Consider the following 13,114-nt stretch of genomic DNA (forward strand, 5'->3'; position numbering starts at 1 on the left):
GGGATTAGGCCTCCTTCACAATCCCCAGATTATCCGTCTCTGCTATGCAGGCGGAGCCTGTCTGGCAGTGTGTCCCTGGCATACATCAGGGTCAGCAGTTGTCTTAAAAATTGGATCCATTTTGCCCTTCAGCAGACTCTGCAAGTGCCTGTCTGGATCCTGATTGGGACCTTAGGGAAGGGCAGGTTCCTAACGCTACTAGCCAAATAATCTGGATAAATTTGGATTTCAGTGACATTCATAATTACTACTGCCGAGTAAACCCCGAGTTCAGAGTAAGAAGATTAAAGTATCAAAATATATTCCTTGGTTGCTCTATTTTTACAAATTAACCCACCCACTGTTGTTCAGTATGCAAACTGCCATTTCCCTGTAATCAATGCTTCAATAATTTATCATGTAAATGCATGCAGTTTTCTCATTCCTGAGAATAGGCTTAAAGGTGTGAGGTTCATTGTATCTAATTTGGAACCTTTTTAATACATTGCTGCTGCCACTATTTTCAGCTGAGAAGGTATCTTCAGATATATCACTGTGTTTCATTTGTGAGGCAAGAGGTGTCACACAACAATAGGCATTGGATTTGATTCAGATGGGATAAAATCTAAAACTGGAGCTTCTCTGTGTTTAAACTGTGCTATAAGACGTAAACAGGTCCCCAGTCTTTGCTGGGGCACTTCACACAGGTATTCTGCAGATCGTGAGCTGCATCACTGGAAATCTAGGGGGCGGGGAAGAGATCTTGTATTCCAGAGATAACAGCAATTATTCACACTATCAGTTTTTTCCACAGCTCCTGTGATGATATACCAGAACAGTTTCCAGTCTTCCTTTATTGTAGCCATGATCAGAGTTCCCCACCACCAACTTGGTGGTTCTTTTTCCTAGTAAGATTTTTGTTTTTGTTTTTCTTTAGTTGAACATAAGCGTAAGATAGCTCTCTAGTTTCAGATCCTCTATATTGCTTATAAGATTCTTGTCGCTTTTTCTCTTTAGCTTGACACCATTTCTTTCAGGTCAACTGTTTGCTCTTTTTAAGGGGGAAAGTTCTTCATTTATGCAACTGATAGCCAGATAATTGTGAAAAAAACTGTTTTTAAAGTATCATAGGCTTGTAATCCATTTGCTTTCTGCTCTTAGGGAAAGGTTCACACAGTGCTTTTCATGTAACAAAAATGATTTAAGCCTCAACTGTAGTAAGGGTCGATGGCTGCTAAAAACCTGAGAGCCTATCAGGAAATTTACATCACTAGGTTCTAATGAGTGGGAGGTCAGTATCAATCCCAGAGAGTTTAACATCTAGCTTTGCAGCCTTATCTATTATATTTTAAAGATGTTCCAAATGCAAAAAGACAGTATATTGTGCCAGGGAAAGTTTATTTGGGAGAGATAGCACCAAAAAATATCCTGGTGTTAAGATTTTCTTCCCTTTTGTGCAAAAGACATAGTCCTCTTGCTTTAGCATCAAAATGGAACTGTATCTCCCAAGTCCCTCACTGTGCTGAAGGAGGATTTAACGGAAAGAGAGGCAAGGCATCTGCCTGTAATTATTCTATTAATTATGCCTGGATGTTCAGTTATTCAGTTAATGAGAAAATTACCCCTTGCTTTAGGGCTCACTTACTCACTGGCCCATCACCACCTTGTGGGTGGAGTATTCTGCCACTGTTACATAGGCTGAAAGCCTGCAGCCAAGAATTGGCTGGTTGATTCAGATCAATAGGTGACATTCTTTCCTTGCCACCACCAGTGTGGTTTGGTTTGCCTGTTTTAACTCCGTAGGCCTAGAGACTCTGGAAATTGGCAAGGATACTTAGCACTTTGGAGGACCATTTTGGATACCGAGTCATCATCTTCTTCTTTTCAAAAAATTTTTATTCATTTTATAACACAAATAAAAAACACAAACAGAAAAGACAAACATACAAATTCTTGTCATATCCTTATTTTTCTAAACATTGTTAAGTGGGCTTCCCCAAGTCCCACCTATCTGATTTTCATTTTACTTCATCTTTAGCAGTTTACATATACAGTGGTACCTCGGGTTACATATGCTTCAGGTTACATACGCTTCAGGTTACATACTCCGCTAACCCAGAAATAGTGCTTCAGGATAAGAATAGAAATCGGGCTGTGGCGGCGCGGCGGCAGCAGCGGGAGGCCCCATTAGCTAAAGTGGTGCTTCAGGTTAAGAACAGTTTCAGGTTAAGTAGGGACCTCCGGAACAAATTAAGCACTTAACCTGAGGTACCACTGTATCATAATTTCTAACCATCTTTCCCCCCCCACACTTACTTTAACCATAAAAAAAACTTCACATTTTATCACTTATAAAATAGACTATCTTCTACTTCTAACCCTTCCGCCTATATCCACTTCCAAAGCTATTCTAAGATTTAAATATTAACATATTTTTCCAAATATTCCTTAAACTTCTTCCAGTCTTCTTCTACTGTCTCTTCTCTCTGGTCTCAGAGTTTCCCGGTCAGTTTGGCAAGTTCCATATAGTCCATCATCTTCATCTGCCATTCTTCGATAGTTGGTAAATCTTGTTTCTTCCAATTCTTCACTAGCAATATTCTTGGAGCTGTTGTGGCATACAGAAAAAAGTAACATGCTTTTTGGGGATTTCACCCCCCACTATACCAAGTAAAAAGGCTTCTGGTTTTTTTAATAAATGTGTTTTTCAACACTTTTTTCAATTCATTATAAATCCTTTCCCAGAAGTATTTTATCTTGGGGCACGTCCACCACATATGGTAAAAGGTTCCTTCTTTTTCTTTACATTTCTAGCATTTATTATGAGTATGATATATTTTTGCTAACTTCACTGGTGTTAAATACCATCTGTACATCATTTTCATCAGATTTTCTCTTAATACATTACAAGCTGTAAATTGGATTCCTTTTTTCCACAATTTCTCCCAATCCTCCATCATGATATTGTGCCCCACATCCCCTTCTTCTTCTTCTTCTTCTTCTTAAAATTTGTAGACCGCCCTTAATCTGAAGATCACAGGGCCGTTCACAACATAAAAAGACACGATGAAAACACAAAATACATAATAAAAACAAAAACAAACTAATAACTCCCCTCCCACAAGCAAATTTCAAAGGCCGTAGTATCTGGTTATAGAGAAGCATTTTGGCTAGTGCCTAAAGATACCAGGCGAGCCTCCCTGGGGAGAGCATTCCACAATTGGGGAAGGGCCTAAAAAAAGGGGCCATTCCCATGTTGCTACCCTCCAGATGGCACAACGGGGATAAAATGGAGGCAGCCAAACGTGCCTTCTTTGGCGCCTTCACTGCCACTTGGTTGGCTCAATGATGGCTCAACCGGTTTAGATGGAAGTGTGAAACTCTCTAAGGGTTGTCAAGCCACATTGCTGCCCTGACTGTAGAAACCACAACTGGCAGAAAGGAAGCCTATCTCCTGATGCTGTTGCAGGATGCATGGGCCTAGAGATGACCAGATTTGGTGCCCTTTTCACTTCAATTCAGTCATGAGGACTTTAGAGCTACAATCTTAAATGGGGCTTACCCAAAATCTACTTCTCAGGGTCAATATTTCCAGATTCTAGAAACCACCCTACCCAGCCACCATACACTCAAATGGTTGGAAAGCATTAACAAGACATAATGAACTAATTGGATGTGTGTTATGTACTCTGCTTCTTTCAGTTGGCACTGCAGAATGTCTTTAAATGTCAACTGCCCTAGTGTGTTTGCTTAATGAGACGTTTTGAATTACCTCTGCCTTTTATGGGCGAACCATTTTTTAAAATAATATCACAGCTGTTATCGATTAGTGCTGATAAGTCCCATTTATTTGCAGTAAAGGGGAGCGTGTTTCAGCACCAGTGAAATCCAGATGATAGAGTGATTGAATTAAAATTCTTTCTCCTTCCTCACAGTAATGAATTCTTGGTTGTAATTACAGCTAAAAGGGAATATGGTAGCTATTTCTGTATTTCTCAAGCATCAGGACCTGAAATGCTGTTTATCAAAGATAAGCTCAGTTCAGTTAATTTTGAATTTTGTAGTTTCTTCATAATGGGCCCTGCAAGGTGTCCCTCAGGTCTATTTGTCACTGGGTGGTAAGCCTGTGTCTTCAGATTTCAGATGCTCCTCCTTACAAAGTCATTGCTTGAACATAGAAAGTAGGCATGACAAAGATAATGCCTCTGACCTACCTTCTCCCTGACACACTCTGTATGTGTGTGAGGGAGATTTATTTTTATGAATGGCATATATTCTAAGTTAAAAAAACGCTCCTTTGGCTTTTATTTGCCAATAGGAAATGGTGGAAGAACACAAGGAGTTATGAGTCCTTGATTCAAACACTTTCCATCTTCTCAGGTTCCACCCGCCAGCAGGAAAGGAGGTGGAAGTAGAAAAACTTGGAGGCATGACGTAATTGACCCAAAGGAGGGAAATGACTCTCTTCTGGTTCTAATGGCGGCCTTGGTGGGGTAGGGGGAAGGGAAGGGAAGGTGGAACGACTAGTCTTTGGGTGGAGTCCCCATCTTGAGAAAGGTGCCACATAATGCTTATTCCACAGTTATAAGAGATACATATTTTAGTGTGGCAAGACCTACAGTTTGAAACTCCCTGCCTATTGACACTGGAGTTTCACGCCTTCGCTGAACTCTTTTCAGTGACTGCTTAAAAGATATTTGCTTAGGCAAGCCTATCCAGAAACGTGGGTGTTCATGTGTTTACATTTCTTTTACAGTTATTTTTAATTATATTTGAATGTTTTTAATTGCTTGTTTTATAGATAATTTAATATTTCTTAAAAACCACTTATGTTTTATTAGTCAAGTAGTAGATAAATGTTTTTGCTCCAGCTGCAACAAAACATGTGTCTTCTGTATCAGTCTCTACAGCCACCTTCCAACAGTTTGACTTCACCCCCAAAGGTGCACTGCTCCATTGTCTCCCGAGACAGACAGATGCCAACAACAAGTTAGTTAGTTAATTAAAGGCATAGCCATTTCTTGTTTCTAACCATTTGCCTTTTTCTAGCCTGTATATCTATGTGAACAGAAACTGTCTGCAGCTTGTTTTTTGAGGAAGGGTGAACAAATGGGCAATCAGCTGTTGTTCTTAACCTCTTTGCTTGTGTGTCTCTCATCTGCTCCCTTTCCTTCATTCCTAGCTTTGCTTCGTCACGTTCTCTATTAGAAAGATGTTTCTCATCCTTATAAACAGACAGTCCACTTTAGTTTTAATTACAGCCAACCATCCCTTTCAGCAGTAGCATCCTAATGGCTCTTTATACCCTATATGTGCATAGAATAAGGAAGCTCTCTTAGGGAAGAAAGACCAGCCCACGTACTGCTAGCCTCAGGTTCTCTGTGACTTGCTAGCAGAGCTGCTTTGGCACAGTGTGTGTGTATAATAGTTAAGATACACATGTCTTATCCATCTCTATGTATATCAAATATCTATGTATATAAGAAACATGTAACCACGCATATATTGTAGAGGCAATGGACAGGTTTAGCCTCCACACATATGGTGTACCCCTTTGCTTTCTCCCTTCATTTATACTTTCTTCCATTCCAACTCTGGCCTGATTTGCCATGAAAAGGAGATTCTAAATGTTCACTTTTTATTTACATTAATCATCATTTAGCTTTGTGTCTGAGCCCTAAATTGTGGCTACTATTAGCTCTGGTTAGTTGATGCAAGCCAGCTTCTTAAACCAAGATTTAAAGTAGGCTTGTTTCAGCTAACCATAGTTTGTCTGGGTTCAGACATAATAGTAAGCTATGGTTAGACCAAAGTAGACGCAGAAGCGTCTGAATTCTTCCCCTGCCTGCGCTGGAGGAGGAGCAGGAAGTGTGTTATCCTGACGCTTGCCTGGGCTTATTCTTCTAACCACAATGAATTTATTGTTATAACTGAACATGACTGACTCTCACTGAGGTTGGTTCCTGAAATGGGATACAGGCTCTAATTATGATGGGCAACTTGCTAGCAATGAAAATAAAAGAACAATGGAAATGGCTGCAAGTACAATAATCAGCCAATGCAGTTATTCTTCTAGCACTCGACTGATTTTGGTGCAGTTGGGAGCTCACACATCAGCAGTACAAACTAAAATGCATTCAGTGGCTTGGCATATGGCAAAATAAGGTCTTTAATGGTTTTGCTTTTGCAGCACCTTTTAGGGATGTGGTCTGACTAGAAGATGTGACTTTGGGATTACTTGCAGCAGGAATGGCACTTGTTTGCGTTCTGTTTCCAAATACGGGCAGATATGTCACTTACTGCTTATCTTTCACTTGCAGCAATAAAACCCCAATTCACATTTGGGAGACACAGCGTAGTATTACCTGTTCCAGTTCTTCCTTGTAATCTGCACAGACTTCCAGAGGGGGAATATAAACGACAAAAAAAGAGCCCTGGTGACGGTGATAAAGACTAATCAAGTTCAACACTATGTTTCCAGTAGTGGCCAGCTGGATGCTTCTGGGATGAAGGCAACTTCTGTCCCTTGTTTTTACACCTAGTAGTGGTATTTAGTGCTGTGCTGCCTCACTAGAAATAAAACTTCTGCCTTAGCTATGGCTGATCCATAGTTTCACTAAATACTGATATATAGGATGGAATGGTTGCTTCAGTATACTAATTTTAGCAATTTCCAACTTACAGCTTGGGGTGGCATGTTCACCCACCTGTTACAAGCAGGAAGCCACTTCACTATATATCAGTTGACAGAAGAAGAAGTAGTAGTTATTTATACCCCACCCATCTGGCTGGGTTTCCCCAGCCACTCTGGACAGCTCCCAACCGAACAGTAAAAACACAATACAGCATTAAACATTAAAAATTTCCCTAAACAGGGCTGCCTTCAGATGTCTTCTAAATGTCAGATAGTTGTTTATTTTTTTGACATCTGATGGGAGGGCTTTCCACAGGGCGGGTGCCACTACCAAGAAGGCCCTCTGCCTGGTTCCCAGTAACTTCGCATCTCGCAGTGAGGGAACTGCCAGAAGGCCCTCAGCGCTGGACCTCAGTGTTCGGGCTGTATACTCCTTCAGGTATACAGGACCGAGGCCATATAGGGCTTTAAAGGTCAGGACTAACACTTTGAATTGTGCTTAGAAACATTCACTAGTTCATTTGTGAGCGAAAACACCCAATCTCATGTGTGATATTTCTGATTCTAGACTCTACTACATTAAGTTTCAAGGTCTCCACACTGAAAACAAAAACAAAAACTTCTCCATGTACATACAAGTATGTAACGCTCTAACCTATGAAATGAGAGGCTTTTATATGCATGCAAGCAGTTTGAAACAGCAAAATTCGCACTTTATGAGCTTATCTAGTAAGTTTCAAGGAGGATATATAATTATGAATAAGTACTGTACTTTTATACTGAAGTAATTTATATTTACTTATTACTTGTGTTTCTTTATAACAAGAGGTAATTCACATATCTCCTCTGCCCTCAAGGTCTTCAATGCCAAAGTTATAGCTCAATTGCTCTACGGAATTCCAGTCTGGCTGCCAGGGTTTACCCAGCTGGTAGAACGAGTGCAGGCAGCTTTCCTTTTTAAGATTTTTGCTGTCCCACGTTGTGTACCCTATGCAGCCTTGTGTCTAGAGGGAGGTTAACACAAGGTAGAGACCGTAGCCTGGGCGAGTTTTCTTCAATGCTAGTTAAACATCTGCCTCGCAACAGATAAAGGTCCTCTCCTTAGTGAAGTTTTGCTAGATCCCTTTCTTTCCCCAGGACTACAACGGTTTAACATAAAGGTACAGCAACTTGGGCTGTCAGTGGAATCTTTGCGATCGATGTCCCCACCCCCTTCAAGGCTATAATAAAAACTAGATTGTGGGACATTGAACGCCAGGAACTAACAGCAGCAGCAGAGAAAACATGCTCCCCTCTTAACTTTCAACTTTCTTGGGCACATGAAATTAACCACAATTATCTCGAATTTTTGCTTAATCCTCAAGAAAGAAGGGCATTTTCGCTGGCCAGGTTTAATTCAAATCCTTCAAACCTCCTATGGGGAAGGTTCTCAGGAATGGTGGAAGGAGAAAGAATTTGCCCATGTGAAGACCATCAGGTGGAAACTCTTACACATACGGTTCTTAAATGTAAACTATATGTTGATCTCCGCCAGCAGTTCCTAGATCTACTCTGCATCCCCAAGTGGAAACCAGAGTTAGAGGTCATACATTTTCTATTATTGGGGAATAATCAGGAGCTCACCAAGTTAGTGGCTAAATATCTTTATCTGGTTTTTTGTCATCAAAACACATTGCTGATGTCTGATCTCCCTGGAGACCTAGAGATGTAATGTTAGACTGCTTTGCCTCTTTCATTTGACAAATGTTTTGTGTCACTGGGAAGGTGGGAATTCTGTATTGATTTGCTATGGATGTTTGTATGTGATGCCAATAAAAGGTTTGATGATGATGGTATTAGAGCCTCTTCACTTTTGCCATCTTAGAGTGAAGAAAATCAAGGCAATAATTTTTTTAAAAATCAACCGTTTTATTAATTCTGAAAAGAATACAACATAGTTCGAACTGAATTCCCTGCGGTTGAGACTGAAATCTAGTTGACATCTTTCTGCCTCTGAAATGCACAGGGAACATTATTCTGACAATGCTCTTATAATCATCCTTTGTTTGTGTCATTTCAAAACGCTTGGTGCAACGACAGATTTAGCTCTCATAGTCGTCTTCAGGTTTTGGCTACTTTATGAGACATTGTCAACTACCACATCCAATTCTGTTTAGAGTTTTGGTATTTTGAAATGTTTTGTTTAGAATCGTAATTTTGACATACCGTAAGTCAAAACTATCTCAGGGGTAGTTTGATGTTGAGACCTTGGTGCACTCCAGAATTCGGCACTCCAGGAGCTAAAAAGGATGATAAAGATATCAATAGTCAATTTTATTTAATCAAAAAGGAAATTAGCATAATCATTGAGAATGCTATACAACATTGACATCTATATGTAGGATACTTGATTTTTGTCAAGCAGGTGAAAGCAAGTGTCTTCCAGAGGATAGGGCATTATTGAATGGAATATGTTAGTTTTTGAACCCATCAGAAGTATCTAGACTGTGCCACTGGTTCACTACATCATTGTGGAAAACAGTAACAATATATGTGTCCTTATTTTCATTGCATAAACATTGGAAGACATCTGTCACTCATTTGCATTAGGAAATATTGCCCAATATTGATGGGATGTGTTAAATAGTTGTAGCAGCACACCACAACCAAGTTAGGTAGCATGTTATATTAGAATCATAGAATTGTAGAGTTAGGAGGGACCCTGGGGGTCATCTAGTCCAACCTCCTGCAATGCAGGAATCTCAGCTAAAGCATCCAGGACAGATGGCCACCCAACCTCTGCTTAAAAACCTCCAAGGAAGGAGAGTCCACAACCTAGGATTTCAGTTTGCCAGTTAATTGTTGTCCATTTGTGATTAGAATATTTGGCTTTGTAGTTAGAATGGTAGTAGAGAAGTGTTCAGTCAGTTGTGCCGGTTAGAGATACTCATGCTAGATTTGGGAAGCAAAATAAAACTTTTAAAAGTGTGTAAGATTTCTTGTAAAACAGATTGGACATACATTTATGTATATGGTAAAGCTGGCTAGGTGAAAACACAAAATAAAATCACATCAAAATGAAATAAATCCCCCAATAGCTGTTGAACACTACCTACCCTACCTCTTTCACTCGTAACGTATCTCCTTGCTTTTCCTGAGCTTTCTGAGTCCATTGACATGCCGGTGGTGGGACAGTTTTCCAAGCCAAACCATATCTGAACTTTGGGAGGGTTTGGGCTCAGCTGATAACGGAGTGCTGTCATCCAAACTGGTTGTGATTCCCAAACACTTAACATCCCAATGTCAGAATTTTGCCGCTATCTCTTTCTATTTTCTCTCCGAACTTTTGTTTCCCGACCTTCCACCTTTTGTATATTAGTATGCTGAATATGCTGAAACACACTGGAAAGTTGAAAAACTTGGATGTTGTAGGGGTTAACCAGTACTTGCTAGCAACAACTTGGGAGAATCGTGTTCTCTCCCATGATCTTATTCAGTTCTGTTAGCAGCAATATGTCATCCACCATCTTTTCAAACTCCGAACATCAGTTTCATTAGTAACACTGTTTTAAAATGAAGATGCTATCTAAGGATCACTATATATACAATTATACAGAATTAACCAAAGTTCAGTAGTATATTAAGTGCGGAAACAAAAATAGATATCACTCGCCTTTATAGTTTTATTTGAATAGTTTTATTTACAGAACACACATATGAGTATAAAAATAATTGTTTAAACTTGCCAAAGGAGAACAGAATGTATGTAAATAATACAGCTCATTAAACTTTGAGAACATTTAATCTTAAAGTATCAAATTCTGCTCAGAGTTACTTTTGTCTTGGTCTAACACCTCCGGTCCTTGTCAGATCAGATTCCATTCAAGACTTTCACATGGATCTTTTGCAAAGTCTTTCACAAAGGACTTCATGTCAGATTTTTTGCTTTGATGGAAATGAGGAGGACTGAAGGACTGCAGCCCATATGAAGATGTTCGTTTGTTTTTAAATTCAGCCCAGGCCTGCTGTTTGCAAGGAGCTAAGCAAATCCCATAAAATTCTGTAAGGCAAGGTGAACATTTTATTCCATCGTGGTCCAGTTCAAACACAGTCCAGGAAACAGGAAGTGCATGTCGCATCTTTCTGCTTTGTTGTTTAATGTGTGACATAGCTCTTTGAGTTTGATGCTCCTATAACTGCCATCAAAGGGGAGGACAGGATTTAACCTGGCGCATCTAGTGCTTGTGTCTTCCGCAAAGTAAACGGTTCCCCTGCAGTGGTTAACCACACAAATTGAGAATTTTTTTTCACACCATTATAATTCTTATTAAAGGTAAAGGGACACCTGACAATTAAGTCCAGTCGCGAACGACTCTGGGGTTGCGGCACTCATCTTGCTTTACAGGCCGAAGGAGCTGGCGTTTGTCCGCTCCGCAGACAGTTTTTCCGGGTCGTGTGGCCAGCATGACTACGCCACTTCTGGCACAACAGAACACTGAAACCAGAGCAGCGCAGGGAAACACTGTTTACCTTCCTGCCGGAGTGGTACCTATTTATCTACTTGAACTTTGACGGGCTTTCGAACTGCTAGGTTAGCAGGAGCTGGACCGAACAACCGGAGCTCACCCTGTTGCAGGGATTCGAACCGCTGACCTTTTGATCAGCAAGCCCAAGCAGCACAGTGGTTTAAACCACAGTGCCACCCGCATCCTAGCCAACCACTTAAAGCAGGCTCGATTTTTTATATTATATGACTTGCGTATTCTTCTTAATAGTCTAATATAATGCTGGATTGTGGTGCGTGAAACAATCCTACCAGACTTAGCTAATGTCTATATTCAGGAACCAAGTGTGTGAATGAATGGTTCCTTCTGAAAACATATCTCACGCTCCCTGAGGTGACTGTCACATGGCACAGAAGCCATGCAGTTTGCCCATCCAGCCTTTATTAGAGAAATTTGAATTGCTGGGCATGCATAGTTCATCCCTCTGCTAGGTTTCTCATTCCATTTTCCTACGTACGCAGCTACTCCAGAGTAATCACCGTGAAGGGAAGTTGTAATCTTGCAGTGACGTCATAAAAGACTGACTTTCCCTTGGGGCTGGTGGTATTTTGGAGTCAGAGTAAGCAATATGATAGCCAAGTTTGGAATGAAACCAAATTATTCAGGATGCTCTAAAGTGAAGAACAATTGGGCAATATGACAAATGAGGTTCAGTTGCCCAACCTGGTGCACTCCAGATATTTTGGGACTGACTACAACTGCCACCAGCCCCAGCTAGCTAGGCACAGATGGAGCGCTAGGTTGGGAAAGCCTGTGTAACATGATGCAGACCAAACTAAATATTGGTTTAAACTATTTTAATATTGAGTTCTTAAATTGCTGTAACCAACCCTGGGACAAAAGAGAGCTTGAGGACATAGTGTATAGACCTGTGGCAACAACAACTCAGTGTGCAGCAGTTGTAGAAGAAGCAAAGTCCCTCTTAGAGAAAATTAGGATGCAGACTGAAAATTAAGTGGCCAGCATTGGTGGTGATGCTTTTATATAGATCTATGGAGCAGCCAGATTTGGAGGATGGATCTGATTACCAGCATCTCAAAAAGTATGCTGTAGAGCTATGAAAGGTAAAGAGAGGGTAACCGATATGATGATGAGGGTTGGGGATCCATCCCCACAAGAAAAGGCACAGAAAAGGTTGGAGTTTCCGTTTTAAATAAAAGATTACTGGGATGGCAGGAGAGAGAGGGGGGCACACAACAGAGGTTTATAAAATTACGCGTGGGGAAGATAGATCGAGAGAATGTTTCCTGTCTTCCACAATACTAGAATCATAGTGAAATTCTACAACTTGATTGACATGACAGAATAAACTGTAAAAATGACAGGCAGTAGAGTCCTGACAGAATAAATAAACATTTTGCACACAGCACATAATTAACTTATGGAATTCACTCTCACGGTATGAATATATGCATTTAATTTTCTTACTGTGTCCATATACCATCTTTCCACCAAGGAAAGTGATGGCTGCTAGCTTAGATGTTTTTAAAAGGCATTAGATAAATGCATGCAGGAGAGTCTATTACCTGCTATTAGCTGTGACAGCTAAATGGAGCCTCCATCTTTAGAGGCAGTGTGCCACTAAATAATAGGGGAGGGAATGGAGGAGGCAACAGCAGGGGGGGGGGGGGATTGCTGCCTTCCCACCTGCTTGTAGGCTTCTTGGAAGCACCTGACTTGCTACTGAGCAGAAACAGGATGTGGAACTAAATGGAACTTTGGTCTGATCCAACAAGGCCCCGTGTGTTCTAAAATATATACTAAAGAGAGTAGTTTACTCTGGATTTACAGCTTTCTGTAGTACATTTCTCACTCTTGACACCTCTTTTGTGTTACAGCAGTTGGGAAGAGAGTTTAGCCTTGAAAGCCACCCATCACTTTAAATTACATTCCCTGAAAGAACTGAGGATAATTCATTTTCCAGCTCTAACAGTAATGGGATATTGGTGGTGTCCCA

General features: G+C 40.5%; 1 protein-coding gene across 1 annotated transcript in view; it reads left to right on the top strand.

Annotated features, from left to right (window-relative positions):
* Window positions 1–13,114, top strand: part of PCLO (piccolo presynaptic cytomatrix protein) — a gene marked incomplete at its 5' end in the record, with an annotated part of 212,886 nt that overhangs the window by 62,993 nt on the left and 136,779 nt on the right. The gene's annotated exons all lie outside the window — the stretch shown is intronic.

The sequence above is a fragment of the Podarcis pityusensis genome, assembly GCF_964106645.2.
Source record: "Podarcis pityusensis genome assembly, chromosome: 5".
NCBI classification, from domain to species: Eukaryota; Metazoa; Chordata; class Lepidosauria; order Squamata; family Lacertidae; genus Podarcis; species Podarcis pityusensis.